Raw genomic sequence first — 18389 nt, 5'->3', positions numbered from 1 at the left:
CACACAGGTACCACTCTCCAACACCTCCGCCATTAACACCTCAGGGACTGAAAGTGCTATGTGCACCATCCCCCAGGCCAGGCTGACCAGGCCAGTGCAACACACTGGATCTTTATATTATTAGAATCTTTCGCCTTTTACTAAAGATTTCCGTGGAGAGGAGCATGAATGAGTTCCATGTAATTTTTGTGCTTCCCTGCCTTCGGGTGGTTGCAGCGGGGCTGGTCAAGGAGAGAAAACAAAACTGCTCACAATCGCTCTTATTATGGTCGCCTGCTCTGCGAGTCCTCGGTCTCCACCTGTCTGATTGGCGCTCTCTTCTTTTGGGGGCGGGAAGTGTCCGGCCGCAGGGGATCTTCGGACCTCGCTTTGCATAGCGGCTTCCCAGAGTGCGCCATTTCTGGCACAGTGTGGCCAGGTGTTTTCCAAGTTATCACACGGATTGGACAGGCCCGCAAGCCGAGAGCTGCAGGCAATGAGCCCAGAGCTGAACGGACCCCACTGGTCTCCCATCCAAGTACTAACCAGGCCTGACCCTGCTTAGCTTCCGAGATCAGGCGTGTTCAGGGTGGTGAGGCCGTAAGCAAAAGCCCCGGCGCCTGACTCGCTACTTGAAGTTGTGTGTGGCGGGGGCTCCGTGCCCCCCGAGCGGGACTGAAGGATCGTTCGTGTGCAACTCTTTGGAAAGGAGCTGCTTTCCAAATCGCATTGCGTGCCTGGATGTTGGCGAATGCGCTCCCTTGTGTTGGCTCGTCCCGCACTGGAGGAGGACAAACAATCTGCACGGAGGAGCACCAGGCAAGTCTTCAGTGCACAGCACTCTGGAAACATTTCGGGGCTGTCGCGTGTTTATTTCAGCACGTAAAGCGCACCGGTCCAACACGTTGGCCGGGCGCGCGGCGCCTCCGCCCTCTTGCTGCCCCTGCAGCTGCTTCACTTTTCCCTTTAGTTGCCATCGATTTTTTTGTAGTGCTATACATATACGATTGAGGTATCTTAGAGTTCTCCTTCAAAGACCCAGCACTCTCTTTTCTTTTCCCAGTGTTACTCATATCGGACTTTTTAAACCTAAAAAAAAATCGTTTTTTTTTTCTTTCAATTATAACTGAAGTTTAACAACTAGTGTTAAGTCCTTATTTTTCTGTAGTCAAAAAAAGCAAAAATTAACATTCAGGTCATGAAAAACTCAAAAAAACTCCCCAACCACTAAACTTTACCTCCCACCTGAGCGCCATCTTGAACGCCCCTACCACCAGAGAATGCTCACGATTTCGGAAGCTGTCTCCGGGACGTGCTGATTCCACACATCCTGAATAAATCATGATATTGTTAGTTGCTGTAGCTAGACGTTTAAATGAGTTTCATGGCCAGATGGACTGTTTCCTCCAGCGGTATAGTATTGCAGTGAGACAGCACGATGCCTGCAAGACTATGTCACGCTAAACGCCACAGATTGTGTTTGTCCGTTCGTGTCAGTCGTCCCGCAGCCACGGGAAGTGGGACACAAACATGCTGCAATGCTTTCAAGACGTTAGGATTTGTTTGTGCAACATCCAAGAAGAGTACTTGTGGCTTGAATGTGAACTGTACGTGCCCGCCCCCTTTCCTCTGTAGTGCATGAGTTCCTCCCGGCATGCCCTTCGTCATTGTTCTGTCATCTTGTATTTAAAGGGTTGTATTTCTGCTGCTGAAAATAAGCAACGGTTTTCTCACAACGCCCTTTGATCCCAACGGAGCCCTTGTCTGTCATGAAATTCTTCAAAACCTCAAGCTAGAAGAAGAAGAAGACGACAAATATGAAGCGTTATAGCAACGACATGCCATGAGACGATCGATAACGATTTCCATAGGATCCCCGCGGTTGCCTGGCAACCGTCAGCTTTGCGCAGTGGCAGTATCGTAGCCTGTGAGGTTTAGCCGAGGCGCGATTATTGCTAGTTGAGAACTTTTCCCAATACCCCGCTTCCGCCGGTTTGCATACAATCGGCGAAAGCAATTTTTGACAGTCTCGTCAGAGACTGAGCAAGGTGTTTAAAGACAGATTTGGTCACGGTGATATCATGGTAGAAAGAAACGAGCTTGTTACGTGTCAACAGAAACGCTCTTTAGCTCTTTCAGCTTTATGCAGAGAACAGCGTCTGTCGAGATTACTTTTGTGTCAGCGCGAAACGCCGTGTGCTGTCAGTATGATTTCATATTGCTCGTAGCGGCGCCTGGCTTTGGTCTGTCAAACGTTAGGTTGCGCTTCTTCATGCTGCATCGTCGGCATGAGTGGAGCATTTTAAACGTCTGTACTTACTGCGCCCCATAAGAAATCGTTTGTCCCCATTCAAAAGAGATTGTGCGATGTCCTGCAGCGTTCGCAAAGCAAACCTTTGACAGTTTGAAAAGAGGAATTTATTCTGCTTCCTGTGCGTGCAGTAGTTACAAAGTTGAACGTCTTTACACGATCTGCTGCAGTTTTCAGTGGGTGGGCTTTGTCAAATGGCTTGGAAAAACGCACTGTGTTTCGGCTCGGGAAACATCATGAGCAGTGTCCTGCATGTTTTCTGTGTATAGCTGTCTTTTAACGCATACAGAATTCATTCGAAATCATTGATTTCTCCAATTAACAAGGGTCCCTTTTTGAACCTGCCAGAAGCATTCTTTCAATGTAATAGATTTACTCCGGGGAAGGGCAGCATGACATTGAGAGTAGCTCAAGCTTTCAGCACCTTTATCTGACTGCATGTATGCAGACGCTGCTCAGAATCCCCTGTAAGATTCTCCTTCAATTCCGTTTTGCAGTGCTTTAGCTCTTTCAAAAGGCTTCGCTTTGCTAGTCACAATCCAAGGCTCATGACAGCATTTGAAAACATTCGCAACTGCGTTGGCCGGGAATCGAACCTGGGTTAACTGCTTTGAAGGCAGCTATGCGCAACACTGGCTCGCTCCAGAGTAAATCTCACGTCGAGGGCATATTTTTTTCCATTTTACCGTGAGTCAGGCTCAGCTGCACAGAGGAGAGAGCAGAGCAATGAGGTCACGGGGACAGGGGAGTCACACGCTGGCGGTTTGAATACGCGGAAGATCACTGAGGGATCCACAGTATATGGACCCTCCGTGCGCCATCAGTCCGCACTCCGGACTCTGAATCCTGCCATCCGAGTTAAGATCTCAGCGGAACCTGAGGCGCAGTTCCTTCTTAAAACGTAATCTGGTGAGCATTTCTAGAATCGTACTTGTATAGATGCAGCCTTTAATGTGTTGCTAGGTTAAAATTGATGACTTCTTGTATTTCAGTAGGCAACTGCCCTCTTGATTTCGGATTTAATTTCTTTATTACAGGGGCGCTTTTATGAAGACAGAGTCATGTTCAGGTACTTTGCTTGATGGAGGAAGCTCATTTCGGACTCTGTGATCTGCTCACCTGGAAAGGTCTGCTATACTACTACAAGAGAGAAGTAGAGTCTGGAAGAAGGGACAATTTTATGATGCTTTGGAAGATAATGTTTTTTTTTCTTATACTGAAAATGAAAGGTAGTTGTTTCTATATGGACTCAGTCTTTGGAATTCGTATATATATATATTTCAGTGATCCCTCAGCCATTCCTTCTGTATTGTAATTCAATTTCTCTTTTAAAATTCCTTCCCCACTTCTAGGACCTGCAGTTGCTGAACTCCACAATGGCTTCTATTGGAAAGTCTGTGACTGAGACCAAGTAAGTGTTCACTTTTTTATGAAACCATTATTTATTTTGGAGCAATGAGCAATTCTTATATAAATGCAATAAAATCATTATGCTCAAACTATGAGAGAGAATTTTAAGGATAATTTAATAAATCAGTCTTAGCTTGTTTCTATACACAGATGGTATTATTTATTTTCAAAGGAAACCCGCGAGGATTCCCCTGGTGTGCAAGATTTGCCTGAATACTTTTGATCAGCTTCCTGCTCACTTGAAGAGGGCGTGTATGAAGCACGCCACGGCAGAAGAGATCAGGATGGCCTCTCAACAGGCGAGGGAGGACATGATGAATCACCTGAAGAACGGGGTCATCGTGGATTACCACAGAATAGAGATCATGTCTGGTGAGGCAAACAGGATAGTGGTTGTAAGACTGCTAGAGTCCTTGGGCCTTTTTGTACATGGGAAGCCTGAAGACACATTGGCAAGGTGAGATATTTTTAATCTGTAAGGCTTCTGTAGTTTCTTTTTGAAATCATTGTTACAACATATTATGTAAAAGCATGTTGAAAAGAATCTACCTGCATTCCAGCGGCCCTGAGCAAGAGGCCGCTGTCCAGGAGGAAGAGATGCCAGAGGCTGCTCTAGAAACTGAAACAGAAGCAGATAAGGAAGGGGAAGATGTGAGCTCTGAAGAACTCTATCAGCAGTAAGACTTTTTATTTTTCAGATGTATCTATTTTTTACTAAAATTCTAATTTGTCTTATAGGTATAAAATGTTTAAACTGGTGTTTTATATCCTTACAGGCCCTGAGTAGTTAAAAAGTATCAGCAGGCCAGAAGAGAGTGGCCCAAGCTGCACTCTATAGAAAGCACTCCCTGGATGCTCCTCTCCTGATTGGATTCAAACAGTACCTTACCAAGGATCTGGGAGTGGCAAATTATTCTCAGGAGGTATTTATTTTTTAAAGGCATTTCAAATTAAGCAATGGTATCTTCATTGTAAATGTTTTTATTTCTTAGCTTAAAATTCACCCATGTGAAATGATGTCAGCCATAAACATCATGACTCTATATTTCCTACCTGAATCTATTCTACTTAAATTATTACATTATACACAATTTGAGTTCATTTTAAAAAGTAAAAGGTAATGAAAGGAATGCATTTTCATAAGAAAGATAATACCGATATGCATGTGATAATCTTCCTTATATCATGTAGTGCGTCATTTGGACACTTTGTGGGCTTCAAATACAAAGAAAATCATGTTCTATGGTAGAAAATACAAAACTTAAGCTTTTATTTTAATTAGATTTCTTTATAAAGCATAAGCAATCATTTATTACATCGCTTCTTGAATTAAATCTTTTGACAAGAGGTAAGACTTCTGTTACATTTAAACCCATGTTTAGCTGTGTTTTTTAGATTTAACTGAACCAATTTCTGTGTGTGATAATGTCCTTGAATTCTGACAACATCACACTAAATTACATGATATAAAACAGCTAATGTTTCTAGAGATAAAGTTTCTGAGATGCTTCTAATTACTTTTTATTACCAGGCACAGTTTAATTCACCTTGTACAGTACTGAAAGACCAAGATGCTTTTTTAAAAAGTTATTTAACATTTTATAGAACTTTGTCTACTATGGCAACATGATGAGCTTGGTGAAACTTGGAAAAATACTGCTTGGCCACTTATCTTAAGATAAAGATAGGATAAAGGTTTATCTTTTGCACCTACCTGACCCCCAGGGAAGGCCAATGCTTTCTAGGTTGATGGTTCCCTACAGTAGACTGTACTTTAATTTCAAAGGTAATGTATATTGACCCAAATCAGTTTTGGAATCCAATCTACTGACGAGATGGAGCACATCCTTTTTTCAGGATTTTAGCATCATACGTTTGGTATATTTAGTCCCTAATGCTGAAAGAAATGATCATAGAACATTTGGACACTTTGTGGGCTTGAAATACAAAGCAAATCATGTTCTATGGTACAAGATAAATACAAAACTTAAGCTTTTATTTTAATTAGATTTGTTTATAAAGCATAAGCAATCATTTATTACATTAATATATGTGAAAATAACATTTTAGCATCATACGTTTAGTATATTTAGTCCCTAATGCTGAAAGAAATGATCATAGAACATGACATCTAACCTTACCTGCCGTTTTTTTAATCCCTATTGCTCAATGCACGGTGAAAGCATTGCATACATGTGTCTGACAATGAGGAATGGGCCCCTGAGACAGTCATTTGCCTGTTTCACAAATGATCGTATTTTCCTAGAGATTCTGTTTGGGATTCAGATGTGCATTCGGACAGCAATCCCTTTCAAGAAATGATACGTTCTGAATGAGGTCAAAGGTGCTGGAACACTGTATCTAGGATGTGTTTGCAGAGACTGTGTGTCTCCTGCTTCAATGCAGTGATAAACAGATGTGCTCCTTTAATTTATTGGTACATGCCCAGGGCAGTAAGCAGTCTGAGGATTTATTTCCAGATGGAATAGAGCAGTGAAGCAGTGAAGTAGTGCAAAACACTGGATCATTATATTATTAGAATCTATTCTACTTAAATTATTACATTATACTCAATTTGAGTTCATTTTAAAAAGTAAAAGGTAATGAAAGGAATGCATTTTCATAAGAAAGATAATACCGATATGCATGTGATAATCTTCCTTATATCATGTAGTGCGTCATTTGGACACTTTGTGGGCTTGAAATACAAAGAAAATCATGTTCTATGGTACAAGATAAATACAAAACTTAAGCTTTTATTTTAATTAGATTTGTTTATAAAGCATAAGCATTCATTTATTACATTAATATATGTGAAAATAACATTTTAGCATCATATGTTTAGTATATTTAGTCCCTAATGCCGAAAGAAATGATCATTTGTTTAACATGCACGGGTCTGTCTCAAAGGATGCAGTACTCCTGAAGGGTCTCAAACCCTACATTTCAGATGCCTAGCTGTATCCCTCACATGTAGCACCTCAGAATGACTTTTAACCTTACCTGTGGTGTATTAAGTCCCTATTGCTCAATGCACGGTGTACATACTGCATACATGTGTCTTGAGAATGAGGAATGGGCCCCTGAGACAGTCATTTGCCTGTTTCACAAACAGGGACCTGGACCTAGACCTGGCCCGTACGGGGCTCAAACCTGCGACCTTGGCGTTATTAGCACCACGCTCTAACCAACTGATCTAACCAGCCTCACGACAGTGCTCCTCTCTGTGCTGCAAAAAATCAAACTCAGGGAATTTCTTTTGTCCTCCTTTGAATAGAAAGCCGTGTAATTCAGTGTACGGGCTTTCTCGTGCAGTTTCATGGTTCTTGTAACCCAAATCCTACACTGGCCTGAAGTGCCCCCCCATTTCACAGCATTTTTCAGCTGATTTAAAATGTACCTAAAGGAGAAGCATTATTGAAGACCATCAATTACCAAGAGCTTTTGTCAAAGGTTTTGGTGGTCATTTTGAATGACCACAGAGCGCTGTGACCTCAGTTTTACATCTCATCCAAAAGACAGCGCCCTTTTACAACACAGCATCTCCGTCACTATACTGGGGCATTGGGACCCGCACAGACCTCAGGGTGAGCGCCCCCCCGCCGGCACCATTAACACCGCTTCCAGCTGGAAGCTTTGTTTTTCCCTGTAGCTCACCCTCATCCAGGTACTGACCTGGCTCACACCTGCTTAGCTTCAGTGGGTTTTCAGTTGCGAGTTGCAATGGGATGCAAGTGATGGAGCCGCTCGCTGCAAAAGCCACTGCATTGGCTGGGAATCGAACCCGAGCCTCCCGCGTGGCAGGCGAGAATTCTACCACTGAACCACCAATGCTCAGTGCCTGGGCCTTCAAAAAAGACGCTTTTTTGGTGCTCTGTGCAAAACGCATCGACATCTGCTTCCAGCTGCAAAATGCCATTTGCAGACACTGAAGAACTTATTTCCAAGGCAGCGGGTACAAGCGATTGGGTGTTTTAGAACCACCAGGAACAGCAAAGAGGCGCTCTTCTTTGCTTGTGCCGAAACACACCGACTGAAGGCGGACAACGTAGTCGGCAGGATTGGAACCTGTGCGGGGAGACCCCAATGGATTTCTAGTCCATCGCCTTAACCACTCAGCCACGACTACAGAAAGCCCCACCGCCGCTGCATTCTTGCTACAATCTTACCTGGATCGCGAGGCGCCGGCGGAAGCCTATTTCAAAGTCGTTCTCCGTTTCAAAAAAACATTTCCAAAATACAAGCCTTGCAGACAGACACGCCTCAGAGGACTTAAGGGTGGCTTCATGTCGGAATGATAAAGTCTCCCCGTCCGGACATGAAAATGCCACTTTGTTACACACAAAAAAAGAATCAACAACAGAGAAATGCCCACAAGCATTTGAAAAGCCGCACCACGTCGCACTTGAAATAGCTCTTACATTAGTGGTAGACGCAGGAATCGCCTTTTTATTTACGCTTTTACCAACGCGATGGAAAGCAAAACAAAGCAAAGCAGAGCAAAACAAAACGAACAAACGAAAACCCTCACGTCCTGCACTTGCATATAACGCCGTTACGTGCCCAAGCGGTATTGTACGTCATCCTAGCACTGCACCCCGGGTCGTACGGTATATTGGAACGAGCACACGCCACGAATCGTCTCGAATCACTCCCTACAGCTGTAAGGCGCCTTGAAGCGTGCACCCCCAACATTCTTCTTTGCGCATCTGTGAAAGGTAAACTCTTGAGCAAACTCTGAACCAGCTCTAAGGAAACTAATCCGATTAGACGTTACTTTGACTCATCTTCTTACGCTCAGTGCCGGATTGCTCAAACTCCAGCTAGGGTTAGGGTTAGCATTCCCACGCTACTTAGACACTTTGTTTACGCTCAGTGCTGGATTTTGGGAACTTCAGGACGAGTGGGAATTTTCTCCTATCTGTCCATTCTGTTTTGTTTTGGAGACTCTTGGCTGCCTATGTTGTTCAGTGCAGCGTGAAGGAAACATTTTCCAAAACTGTGTCAGCTCAAAAGTTGTAAGAAAACCTCTCCAGGTGCTTTAACTCTCTTCATTTTTGTCATTTAATGTGATACTCGATGTATAACTGGAGCCTCACATATGCAAATGGTGAGGCTCCAGTTCGACACCCAGTTCGACACCACTTTACAGTATATGACAAAAGCATGGCAGACTGTGCCGGACCAGCTGGTAACTTCCGCTTATTTTGACCATATTAAACATTGGAAATCTTCCCACTTGCATTTGTGACACTTGATTTTGGCTCCACCTAAGACACTCTTAAATCTTCAAACACCTTTCTCTTCTCCCGCAACACACTTGTCTGTCGGCACTATGTGGCAGCGTTGCATGACAACCCATCTCACCACGGAAAGGAACCTAACAGCTCTGGTAAGAGAGTAGAATTACCTGAAGAACTGCTTTCCATGGAAGCAGGTCCCAGCGATGTAGCATTTTTATAGTACCAGGAAAGGAGAAGCTGCACTTCGCCTTTGCCGCACAGGCACAAGGTGACGTGCGGCAGACGCCGTAGTCGGCAGGATTCGAACCTGAGCAGGGAGTCCCCAATGGATTTCAAGTCCATCGCCTTAACTACTCGGCCACGACTACAGCGAGCTCGCCACCGCCGCATTCCTCCTATAATCTAACACGGAGTGCGAGGTGGCTGCGGAAACTTTATTAAAGTCGCTCTCCGTTAAAAAAAAAATACCTTTCACAAGATACATGCCGGCAGACAGACACGCCTCAGAGGGTTTAAGGCTGGCTTCACGTTCAAATGATAAAGTCTCCCCGTCCGGATGTCAAAATGCAACTTTGGCAGACAGAAAAAACATCAACAAACCACAAATGTGGACAAGGATTTTACAAGCTGCACCACACTGCACTTTCAAAAGCATTTACATTCGTGTTAGACGCAGGAATTGTCTTTGTTTTGCGCGCTTACGAACGCCATAGAAAACGAAACAAAACAAAAGCCCTCAGCTCCTGCACTTGATTATAATGCCGTTACGTGTCGAAGCAGGAATTTACGTCATCTTACCACTGCAACATGGGGAATAGAGGGAAATGAACACACGCTACGAATCGTCTCAATCACTCCCTAGAGTCGTAAGGCACATTGAAGGGTGCACCCCCATCATTAATCGTTGGGCCTCTGTAAAAGGAAAGCTGTTGAGCAGTCTTTGAAACAGCTCGGATGAAACACTTGATTGCTTCCATGTGCATCTGGAGCCCACTTCTTATTTTCACTTCACGCCGCCCAAAGCATTTCTAAAACAGGAGATTCGCGTTTGGGAATGCGCCCTGCCCTACAAATAAAACAGGTCTACGGGTCTGAAACCTGCTCCACGGAAAACAGTTCTGTTGCGCTTTTGATCCAAGGGAGATTCTCTGTTCTTGCTTTTTGATGACATAACACCCAAAGGGGCTTCTTTGGAGCTGGATTCCAACCAGCATCCTAAAGTTTCTTGGCGGTATCCTTTACAGTCCTCTGTTCGGTCGACAAGGAACAGAAGGGGGCAGCTTTCCTCACACATACAGTGCAATGTACTGTAGTGTTCCCCTTCATTGAATTCGCAGTTCTGCATCAGACCTCTAACTCGTTTCCTTAGCTTGGATTTAAGCCACGAAGCAGGCTTATACTGTATAAACGTCTAGAGGAATCACAAACTATTTGAGAGGCCATCATCCCAGGGGGAACTGACAAAGTCTATCCCTAAACACCTAGCGCAGTCTCTCGAGAGACTGTCAAAAATCGCTTTCTCCGTTTGTGCTGCAAGTAAGTGAAAACGCGGTCTCAACCCAGAGCCACTTGGCAGCAGCGGCACGTAAATACTGTTACTGTCACTGCTCGATACCAACGTTAGCCTACTATACCATGTTCAGCCACCGCTAGAAAATGTAAGGCTCTAGTACTGGAGCAAACAACAGGAGAGCCAACGTCAAACGTAGAGAGCGACAAGGATGGGATTCAAACCCATGCGTGCAGAGCACAATGGATTAGCAGTCCATCACCTTAACCACTCAGCCACCTCGTCGATGAAACTGGGCTGTCCAGACATGGGTTGGCGCGCTCCAGATGATCTTTTTCTTTTTTTTCCCTCGTACTCGAGGGTCCTTTTCCTGTTCCACATGCGATTTCAACATTTTCCTTGGGAGATGTCAAGCCAGCAAGCCACTGCTGTGGTTCAGTGGCCAGTGTGGAGTTCAGTGGCCCTGTTGTACACAGAAAGCACATTGAGCTCCTTGGACATGAAAAGTTCCAGATAAAAGCCATTTGTCATCCTTTCTCTTGGTGTCGATGTTGCTATTGTATGTAAAGGTGGCAACTTGCTCAGCGAGCAGGCGGAGCACACACCGAATGCAGATGTGTCTGAGTGGTGTGTCCAAGTGGCTGCAAAAGGACAACACTACCGGGGCGCCGTTGCTTAGTTGGTTAAAGCGCTTGTCTCTTAAACAGGAGATCCTGAGTCCGAATCCCAGTGGTGCCTTGTTTGTTCTGTCTTCTCGAACAGAACTGGTCCTTACAGACAACCGCCTACGGCTAGACTTAATTAAATGCAAGTATTCATTTCCTGTCTTTAACGCGACTTGTTTTTCTTAAAATGGATGGAACTTGCAAAACATGAAATACAAACATTGCTAATCAGCGCTAGCGGCTGGCAAAAAAAAGAAGTCAGCAATGTTTTTTTTTCTTTAACCTTAACCCTGCTAATGGAGAAGAGTTAAACGACCGAGTCTATGCAGCTTAAACGGTGCTCACGTCGGGTTCTTAGCTGAAAGGGTGGTAAATCATGCTCACCCCAGTCCTTAATCTTTTAAAAGGATACAAAATTGAACCTAGTCGCCACATCACATACATCCTGTTCAACGATAAAAAGGTGACATCTATCCTCGATCCAGAGTAAATCCCACGATGAGGGCATATTTTTTTCCACTTTACCATGAGTCGGGCTCAGCTGCACAGAGGCGAGAGCAGAGCAATGAGGTCACGGGGACAGGGGAGTCACACGCTGGCGGTTTAAACACGCGGAAGAAAACTGAGGGATCCACAGTATGTGGACCCTCTGTGCGCCATCAGTCCGCACTCCGGACTCTGAATCCTGCCATCCAAGTTAAGATCTCGGCGGAACCTGAGGCGCAGTTCCTTCTTAAAACGTAATCTGGTGAGCATTTCTAGAATCGTACTTGTATAGATGCAGCCTTTAATGTGTTGCTAGGTTAAAATTGATGACTTCTTGAACTTCAGTATTCAACTGCCCTCTTGATTTCGGATTTAATTTCTTTATTACAGGGGCGCTTTTATGAAGACAGAGTCATGTTCAGGTACTTTGCTTGATGGAGGAAGCATATTTCGGACTCTGTGATCTGCTCACCTGGAAAGGTCTGCTGTACTACTACAAGAGAGAAGTAGAGTCTGGAAGAATGGACAATTTTATGATGCTTTGGAAGATAATGTTTTCTTTTTCTTTGAAATCGAAATGAATCAGAATATCAGTGCAAAAGACAAACTCTTGGTTTGGTTTAAAGAGATATGGTTTTAAAACAGACAAAATGTAGAAAACAGGTGTTTCTCACTTTTGGAAAAGAATGGACCGGGGGTAATATTTTACTAGGTGCAGTGCTGATCTCGCTGGGTTACAGTCCTGCAGTGTCACAGCAGGGCCAGTGACGCAATGGCTAACGCGTCTGACTACGGATCAGGAGATTGCAGGTTTGACTCCTGCCTGGGTCAGGTCGTTTTTAAACGCATCGGGTTACTCCCTAAGTAGTCTGTGCTACTTACTGCATTGTAATCGTACCCAGTAAGAGATTTCCTTCATGTAAATGAACTGCACCTGACAGCTTTAGAAAAACACCTGGGCTCAGTACGGTGCTGAGAGCTTAGCGTTGCTGTTCTAATTAGCACGCACTGCATCGGCTATGAGCCCGAACTTTTCAATTATTCCAATCAGTAAGTCAACACGTAGTCCACATGAACGGTAGAAATATTCTCTTGTCTGTCTCTTGTTTGTATAGAACTGAATGTCCCTGACAATGTACTGTTAGTTTTAATTGAAGAACGGCATTTGTGTTCAAATATACCAGACAAGTTTATATAACTGCTCATGCGACACTCAGTTGTAATTAGTCAAGAAATAAAGTCGAACAACAGCTGCGAGTTTGATTCTGAACGTATGAGATTGCAGCGCCTTTTACTTCCATTGACAAATGATAGAGATTCGAAGAGAGATCCTTCAGACCAGCAAGCAAACCCACGGCTTTTTCGGTTTTCTATCTAGGCAACGTTGGTGTCTGCAATAGCATACATGAAAGCGTGATGCAATTTCTGTGGCTACATTTGTTGCACGTCATGCACAGTAAGAGTGTTTCTAACACCAAATAAAAAGTCAACAATTAGCGATCACGCCTTCTCCTCAGTTAACCCACTGAAACCCTTGCTGTTAACAGTTCTTTACTGCGTGCTTTACCAGCACCTACATATCGTGTCGGTTCTTTCAGCTTTATTCATTAGGTTTTCAAAGGCATAAGTAGAGCACCAGAGGTGCGAACGCAAAATGTGTGGTTATCTGAAGAATTGCTTCCCATGGCAGCGGGTCCAAGTGATTTCGCGTTGTTATAGTACCAGGAAAGGAGAAGCGGCACTTCGCTTCTGCCGCGCAGGCACAAGGCGACGTGCGGCAGACGCCGGAGTCGGCAGGTTTCGAACCTGCGCGGGGAAGCCCCAACGCATTTCGAGTCCATCGCCTTAACCACTCGGCCATGACAAAAGTGAGCTCGCTGCCGCCGCATTCCTCCTATAATATAACACGGAGTGCGAGGTGGCTGCGGAAACCTTTTTAAAGTTGCTCTCCGTTAAAAAAAATACCTTTCACAAGATTTGTGCCGGCAGACAGACACGCCTCAGAGGGTTTAAGGCTGGCTTCACGTTCAAATGATAAAGTCCCCCAGTCCGGATGTCAAAATGCAACTTTGGCAGACAGAAAAAACATCAACACACCAAAAATGTGGACAAGGATTTTACAAGCTGCACCACACTGCACTTTCAAAAGCATTTACATTCGTGTTAGACGCAGGAATTGCCTTTGATTTGCGCGCTTACGAACGCCATGGAAAACGAAACAAAACTAAAGCCCTCAGCTCCTGCACTTGATTATAATCCCGTTACGTGTCGAAGCAGGAATTTACGTTACATTGGTGTTAGCAGTGGGATGGGATAGCCCTTCGCCGGGGACGGCGATTTAAGCGGGGGAGAGTGTAACGCTTACGGCCGACAGGCACTGTGTAAGAGCCGGCGTACCAGAGCAGGTGACGTCGCCGCCCTTCCCTGTGATAGCAGGACTACAGCTACTGGGCTGTTGAGAGATCTCTCTTTAGCTCACGGGGCTAGGTCGCTGCAGAGAGACGCGGAAGTCCCAGGTTCGAGCCTCCAGTCGGGATGGGGCCGACCAGATGCGGCAAGGGCGCCCGCCTGAGCCCCCGTTGCGTTACATCTCTATTCCCCGTGTTGCATGTGATCTTATCTTTATCTAAGTCATAATAATTAATAAAGAGAGTCTGATTTAACAAACAACACACGCCCAACATTTGACATTGCTGTTTCTTTATTGACCAAATGGTTTAAACAATCAAGGTCATTGATGGAAAAAGTACGTGAACCCTTATATTAAGGAGCTAGTGGAACCTCCTTTATGACAAAAACCTCAACCCCCACTTTCTGTAGCGGCTGGTCAGACCTGAGCAGCGGTTAGGAGGTATTTTGGCCTATTCCTCTATGCAAAACTGTTTCAGTTCATGTATATTTTTGGGATGTCTTGCGCTGAACGGCCTGCTTCAGATCACGCCACAGCACTTCAATGGGATTGGGGTCAGGACTCTTACTTGGCCATCCCAAAATACGGAATTTCTTCTGTTTCAGCCACTCTGTTGTTGATGTACTCCTTTGTTTTTGTCATGCTGCATGACCCAGCGTCTTTCGAGTTTTAGATCACAGGCAGACACCCTGACATTCTGCTGTAGATTTTCCTGATACATCTTGGAATTCATCGGTCCCTCGATGATTGCAAGCCGTACAGCCTCCGCTATGCTTCCCAGGTGGGATGAGGTTTTGGAGTTGGTATGCAGTGTTTTGTTATCTCCAAACATAACGCTGTGCACATTTACCAACAAGTACCCTACCCTACCATTTTGTATATAGTATTCTCCGGTTTTATCTCTTGTGTATATAGTGATTCTGAATTTCCTTCTCTGGTTGTATATAGCCTGTGCTTGTGATATTCTTGTTGATAGTATTGCTCTTATTTTTTTTTAATTGTGTAGGGCGTCAGGAGCCGCCCTTGAAGGGGGGGGGTACTGTCACGCCCGACATCCCTCCCTAGAGGGCGCTCCACTGCTCCCATTATTGTTTGTGTGATTTAGTTCTCCAGGTGTACCCTTTTAGTGTTATTATTTAAAGACTAGCTCCTCCAGTCCTCGGGGCTCATCATTAGGGTAAGATGTCGCGAGGCCCGCCTAGCACCAGGAAACCCTACATCCGTCTCCTGAGGGCAGAGGCCTCATCCCCGACGCCTCCCGTTTCCTGAGCCCGGGGTCTGGAGGATCTCGCCCCGTCACCCTTGGACCTCCATGTTTCGTTTGTCTGTGTGCTCCCCCCTCCCGGGGATTTTAACTTTGTCGCGTTCCAGGATGGATTTCCAGTTTATGGACTTTCGGACCGTGCTTTGACCTGCCCTTGGACCCGTTTGGATTTGGATGCCGTTTTGTCTTCCCCATACACTGTCTCACGGACTGTCACTATTATTTTGTGCACTATTAAACCCCTGTGTGTTCCTTTTTACCACGCCTCCTGTTTTCTCCAGCTCTTACTGCATCGCATAGGGTCTTCTATAAGATCTGACACGGATTCCAGTCCGTGTCCGTTACAGGACCTATAATTAGTATGATGAATGTATCGCTTGCGTCAGGCGTTGTACCTGATCAATTTAAGGTAGCGGTTGTTAGACCGCTCCTTAAGAAGTCAAATTTGGATCCACAAGTTCTTAACAACTACAGGCCTGTCTCAAAGGTCCAATTTCAATCTAAAGGTCTTGGGAGAATAGTTGTTGCCCAACGTCAATCGTATCTGGATCCAAATAATATACTTGAGAAATTTCAGTCTGGTTTCTGAAACTGCATTAACAAGAGTCGTAAATGATATTCTCTTAGCTACTGATGCGGGGAATGCAACAGTGCTTGTGCTTCTAGATCTTAGAGCTGCCTTTGACACGGTTGACCTCTCTGTTTTGTTACACAGGCTTGAGTTTGAGGTTGGCTTTTCTGGAACCGTCCTTCAGTGGTTTACTTCACATTTTACTCATCGTTTTCATTATGTTCAAATATCTAATAATTGTACTGCTTCATCAATGTCACCAGTTCAATTTGGGGTACCAGAAGATCAGTGCTGGGACCAATATTGCTCTCTCTCTCTACATGCTGCTGCTAGGTAGGATAATATGAAAAAATAATATGAACTTTCATTCATATGCTGATGACACTCAAATAAACATTTTGTTTACACCAAACGACAACTCTTCTATTATCAGTTTAGTTAAATGCATTAAGGAAGGAAATACTTGGATGTGTGAAAACTTTTTGTTACTCAACTCTGAGAAAAATGAGGATCTGTTGATCGGAGGCAACAATACTGATAGGACTACTATAACTTCAGCACTTAACTCAGAGGATTTAAACATTTGCCTCAAAAAGACAGCACGTAACCTAGGCGGCATATTAGACACAAGGCTCTTAACAACTTGCATTGTTAAGTGCCTTGGGACAACCTTGTTGTGAAAGGCGCTATATAGAAATACATTGATTTGAATTGAATTGACAATGTAAAATGTTGTGTGTGTTGTTTGTTAAACAAGACTGTCTTTATTTATCAAAAAATAAAGGAATTTGCTAGGAATGCAAACGTTAGGTTGCGCTTCTTCATGCTGCATCGTCGGCATGAGTGGAGCTTTTTAAACGTCTGTACTTACTGTGCCCCATAAGAAATCGTTTGTCCCCGTTCAAAAGAGATTGTGCGATGTCCTGCAGTGTTCGCAAAGCAAACCTTTGACAGTTTGAAAAGAGGAATTTATTCTTCTTCCTGTGCGTGCAGTAGTTACAAAGTTGAACGTCTTTACACGATTTGCTGCAGTTTTCAGTGGGCGGGCTTTGTCAGATGGCTTGGAAAAACGCACTGTGTTTCGGCTCGGGAAACATCATGAGAAGTGTCCTGCATGTTTTCTGTGTATAGCTGTCTTTTAACGCATACAGAATTCATTCGAAATCATTGATTTCTCCAATTAACAAGGGTCCCTTAAAAGATTAGTCAAAGTAACGTCTAATCGGATTAGTTTCCTTAGAGCTGGTTCAGAGTTTGCTCAAGAGTTTACCTTTCACAGATGCGCAAAGAAGAATGTTGGGGGTGCATGCTTCAAGGTGCCTTACAGCTGTAGGGAGTGATTCGAGACGATTCGTGGCGTGTGCTCGTTCCCATATACCGTACGCCCCGGGGTGCAGTGCTAGGATGACGTACAATACCGCTTGGGCAAGTAACGGCGTTATATGCAAGTGCGGGACGTGAGGGTTTTCGTTTGTTCATTTTGTTTTGCTCTGCTTTGCTTTGTTTCGTGGTCAAGAGGCGTAAGGTAAGTCGTAATTCAGGGAGAACACTGGTGGCAAACAGTCCGAGGTGAGAGGCGAGGTCCAAAGTCGAAAAGGCAGAAGAGGAGTCCAATATCCAGAATAAACGAGGTAATGGAAAAAACGCCAGGTAGAGCTCTCAAGGAGTAGACTCAATACCAGCGGGAAGCAGGTAAAGATGGTAAAAATAGCACTGCGTACCGCACGGTGGAGTGTGTGCAGGTGGGTTAACTCGTGCGGCGGCCTTTGTTAATAATCACCCGCTGCTGGTGCTGTTTAGATTGCTTAAGAGTTGGTCTTTACTGCCTGGCGGTCATGACAAGCTCCCCTTTAAGCTGTGGTTTAGTTTTGCATTCATGTGTTTCTAGAGCAGTTATTTATGGGGGTGGGTGGGTCTTTCACAGAGGCTCAGGACAAATCCCCTGCATGAAAGTCTACTGTGTGCGTTCAAGCAGTCACAGGTCAAGAGCCAGGCAGGAGGACAATGGACAGAAGAAGCAACGAACTAAAAATAAAAGAACGAATATGAAAAAGCCACCATCTTTTTCTTTTTGACATTTTCCGACTTTCATGCAAGCCAGGACAAAGTTGCTCGTAGCTACTTGTGGATTCAAATACTCTATCGAGTGCTTTGATGAGTTTTTGCAATTTGATTGTCGTCCTGTCAGCCTGTTTCTGTTTTTTTTTTCAATCTAGTGATGGAAAGTAAGAGGGAAATGATGGAGCAATCAATAACCGCTCCGGAAAAATGGCAGAAAGAAATGGCCCGTCACTAAGGACATTTGCGAAGCAGAGGAGTGACATCACCACAAAGGCGACTTATTCTGCTGATCGTTTTGGTGAATAATGATTGAGGCGTGTTAAGAGAAAGGTAGCTGCGTCAGCATGCTTAGGCTGCAAAGGATAAAGCAAAGGTTTACTCCATGCTGAAAAGAGAAGAAAAGAAGCACAACGTTTCGGCTGTGGAGCCTTCTGCGCCATCTTCTTTAGCGAGAAGGTGATGATGTTTACATTGGAAAA

At 44.5% G+C, this 18389-nt stretch overlaps 2 non-coding genes and 1 pseudogene across 2 annotated transcripts; 2 read left to right on the top strand and 1 right to left on the bottom strand.

Annotated features, from left to right (window-relative positions):
• The first annotated feature begins 99 nt into the window (after nt 1–99).
• Nucleotides 100–210, top strand: LOC138226872 (U5 spliceosomal RNA; annotated as a pseudogene).
• Nucleotides 211–1877: 1667 nt separating this feature from the next.
• LOC138226857 (U4 spliceosomal RNA) lies at nt 1878–2018 on the top strand. The gene has a single exon (XR_011184730.1). It is a non-coding gene; the product is annotated as a U4 spliceosomal RNA (small nuclear RNA).
• Nucleotides 2019–9229: 7211 nt separating this feature from the next.
• trnas-uga (transfer RNA serine (anticodon UGA)) lies at nt 9230–9311 on the bottom strand. Its single transcript has one exon. It is a non-coding gene; the product is annotated as a tRNA-Ser (tRNA).
• Nucleotides 9312–18389: the final 9078 nt, after the last annotated feature.

Source organism: Lepisosteus oculatus, unplaced genomic scaffold (genome assembly GCF_040954835.1).
Source record: "Lepisosteus oculatus isolate fLepOcu1 unplaced genomic scaffold, fLepOcu1.hap2 HAP2_SCAFFOLD_181, whole genome shotgun sequence".
Taxonomy (NCBI): Eukaryota; Metazoa; Chordata; class Actinopteri; order Semionotiformes; family Lepisosteidae; genus Lepisosteus; species Lepisosteus oculatus.
This window is presented reverse-complemented; position numbering and strand designations above follow the sequence as displayed.